Genomic DNA, 3673 nt, shown 5'->3' with positions numbered 1-3673 from the left:
TTGGCTTTTTTAGATTCCACATAGAAGCGAGATCATGCAGTGTTTCTCTTTCTGTGTCTGGCTTATGTCACTCGGCATAACGTCCTCCAGCTTGAGCCATGCTGTTTTTGCTTTTCAGTCTTGTACCCACCACCTTTCCTTCTCTCTGCCAGTTAGATATTTTCAGTGCGTCTGTGTTTGTGAGCATGCACAGGCACCTCTGTGGTTTGCCTTTGCCTCAGTTCTCTGACCTTTCGCAGGCTCTCCTGTGGGGAGCGTGCTTTGCTGAGTCTGCTTGTCTACAGGCGGTCCTCAAACTGATCGCCAGAGGAAGCCAGGCTTCCTGGGGTCCTGAATCAGCAGAGCAGGAAGGAAATAAAAAGGCCACAGAACTGTCAAAGAGGAAGAAGACAACTTGAAGGCAGAATCTGTACCTCTAGGGACAGGTCTGAGAAAAAAGAAACCATATTATGCCTGGAGTCCCATCACCCGCGAATAGAGGCAGAGGCTCCAGAGCAAGGCTCCAGCGATGCTGTTTCTTCCGATCAAACGACCCTGGGTAAGTCCTTTGCCTCTCTCCCTCCTGTAGTTTCCCCATCTGTAAAATGGGAACGATAAAATAGCCTTTCCCGTTGGTTGTCGTGAGGATCCTAGGCATCTGAAACCAGAGCTTGGCGAGAGTTAAGTGCCTAACGAGGTTACCTCCTCCTACTTTCAAACGTTTCAGTTTCAAAGTCGAGAATTGGAAAATACCCATTTATTTTCTTCCTGCCTTTCATCTCTTGTGTTCCAGTTAATAACGAACATCAAATGAGCAAACCAGTGAACAAATCAGAAACACCCTACCAGCCTATTTTTGGCATTTGCCATGGGACCAAGATTTCTTCCACAGGCAAAGGGCACCCAAACAGGGTGAAGTCAGAGGAAACTGTCATCCTGGGTCCTATTGCCATTGGAACTGAGGGCCACAAGTCCAAATCCCATATTCTAGCAGTGGAAGGTTCAGAGTGGATGCTTTCCTTCAACACGCACAGCAAGAAATACACAATTCAGGGATGAAGCCTTACATGGCAAACCTCATCTTTACAAGTATCGGGATTGGGGTGCTTGGGTGGCTCAGTCAGTTAAGCGTCCGACTCTTGATACAGGCTCAGATAATTATCTCATGGTTCCTGAGATCGAGCCCCTGGTCAGGCTCTGCTCTGATAGGGCGGAGCCTGCTTGGGATTCTGTCTCTGTCTCTCTCTCTTTCTGCCCTGCCCCATGGCGCTCTCTCTCTCTTTCTCTCTCTCCTCTCAAACTAAATAAACTTTAGAAACGTTAGGATGTACCAGGAAAAGTGTTTAGGTCTTGAGAGGCCATGAGACCTGGGCCTTACTGCCCATCGGATTGGGGTTGTTGGAGGGGTGCCTGGCTGGCTCAGTCAGTGGAGCATGTGACTTGATCTCAGGGTGGTGAGTTCGAGCCCCACGTGTAGTGTGGAGTTTACTAAAAAGAAAAAAAAAAATAGTCGTGAGGGTTTTGGCTAAGAACCAGCTTGAGGGGGTGGGAGAACAGTGTTTTAATTACAAGTCAAACTTCACTTTCAGGGAAAAAACACCCCTTAGGCTTTTTCTGTTCTATTTAGCTTGATTTTAATCTTTCTCTCCAGCAGGTAACTCTTCCGTAGAAAGGGTCAAGGTTCCTCACAGTTTCTATCTACAGGCCAGCTGTATACCAAAGACCCCCCCTCTCCCAGAAGCTGATTTCCCATTTTTACATAAAGTCCTGCAAAGAAACTCTCCCTGTTCAAGTGCCTTGAGTCAATTTCTTCTGCCATTTCTGATGCTACAGGGTTAATCCGGTATGAAGAGAGTGACAAAGTGCAGGGGTTTTTTGTTTTGTTTTGTTCTGTTTTTTTAGATTCCACATTCATAACCAAGTACTTGGCAACCGGCCCTCTCATATGTTGCGAAACAAAAATGCGTTGCCTTCAGTGTGTTTTTAATAGGCCAAGCAGTTTATTTGATCACAGTGCTTGGGTCTAGACTCAGAGACACCAGAACTTTCCCACTGTGTTGTCACTGCTTTGGTTAGTATCTTGGTTTCCCTTTGTCTTTCTAAAGAACCATTTGGGGACAGGGAGAGTGATTTCCTGGGAGTAGCTACAGGCCCTTGACCACGACCTAAACTCTTCAAAGGAATTCGCATCCAGGCTTGCAAAATATTTTGCAAAACTTGCAAAAATTCACCAGTTCTAGATTTTGAAATTACTGGCACAGGCAAGCATCTACAGTCGTGAAATTCTCATGAGTGGGGTAGAGCAAATTTCTATAAACAAAGTAAACTCCAATCTCTGCAGCCCTTTGTGGAAATATTTATGCCCAGCGAAAAGGGTCCCTTTCAGCTCTAGGATGCTATAATATAAACATTTACTATAAATGAAGTGCTTTGTGAAAACACCCATTCCCTCAGAAAGCTTCTAGTACCTAATTTTACCTAAACACCTCTTTTTGCTCCATAGGTTTGGCGGAAAGGTAAATATCCCTTGTGGTTCTCCGGACAAGAAAGGAGCCAAATGTATATCGGATGTAAGTCCGTTGTATTAAGGAGCCTGAAAGTATAAACAACAACCAAAAAAACCTTGCAGACCCACGAGCCTTGTGACCAGCTTTCATGGAACTCAGCGGTCCTCCTCAGAGCCACAACCAGAGGCCCTCCCATAAGAGTGAACCCCGGTGTCCCAGAAGACAGCAGCAGGGCCAAGGGTTGATTTATCAGCCGTCATTCAAATCCCCACTTGCACACAGCCGGATTTCTTTTCAGCGCGGCCTCATTATTTTTCGCTGGCCCTTGTATCACGTCCGCTCGCCTGATTTACTTGAATAAAGGCTTGTGTGAAGTGAAGAGTCTCCAACCACATGACCATTGGAAGTAGATAGTGGTTCAGTGCACCGGACAAAGCTGTGCTTCCTGGAACTCTCCTTCCAGACGGGTCAAAAGCCATAGCCCCGGAGACCAAGGAGCCAGCCTCAGGCCGACGGGAACAGCTGAGCTTTCTCCCCTGCCATTCCCGACCTCTCTCCCTTGCTTGGCGCATCTCGTGCTTTCTTGCCTGCCTCTTTCCTCTTCCTGTTTTCCTTCCCTCCCCTTCCTCCCTTAGCAGCCGCAGTCTTACTCATACCACACCTCTTAACCAGACGTCTTACTGTCCTTCATCCTACTTTCCGGGGCATCTTTGGACTTGTTCCTGTTTTGTTCTCCTCTTTCCAAACATCTCCTGTCTCCACGTACGGCGCCCAGGCCACCCCCACCCAAACCTAGTGTCTTGTATGCCACCAGTCCCGATACTGTCCCCGGAGTCAGAGTTGTTAAATTGTCCTTGGTGATTACTTCCTTCTGGCTTTGGAATGCAGGCTTGTCACACACCCCAATAGCCGTGTTTCTTCTCCTCCACTTTTGGATGGAACATGTCTGCCCAGACTGCAATTCACAGCCTCTCTTGCAGCCAGAAGTTGCCCTGAACAAAGAGGTGACACCAGAACTGCCACGTGGAGTGCCTAACAAACGTCCTTAAAGGGTAACGTGAAGCACCCAAGTTCTTTGCTCCTTCCTAGTTCCTACCGACTAGAATATGAGTGTTGTCTGGAGGTTCAGTAGCCAGCTTAGATCATGAGGCTGCTCACCGAGCCACAGAGCGGTAAGACCGGGGCGG

The 3673-nt window shown here is 47.6% G+C and overlaps 1 long non-coding RNA gene across 1 annotated transcript; it reads left to right on the top strand.

The window, feature by feature from the left end:
* LOC121015302 (uncharacterized) lies at positions 1–2865 on the top strand. Its single transcript, XR_005783742.1, has 2 exons — positions 1–538; positions 2483–2865. It is a non-coding gene; the product is annotated as an uncharacterized LOC121015302 (long non-coding RNA).
* Positions 2866–3673: the final 808 nt, after the last annotated feature.

This window comes from Herpailurus yagouaroundi, unplaced genomic scaffold (assembly GCF_014898765.1).
Source record: "Herpailurus yagouaroundi ecotype Mexico unplaced genomic scaffold, PumYag 206, whole genome shotgun sequence".
Lineage (NCBI taxonomy): Eukaryota > Metazoa > Chordata > Mammalia > Carnivora > Felidae > Herpailurus > Herpailurus yagouaroundi.
The sequence above is the reverse complement of the archived record's forward strand: the minus strand, read 5'-3'. Positions and strand labels throughout refer to the sequence as shown.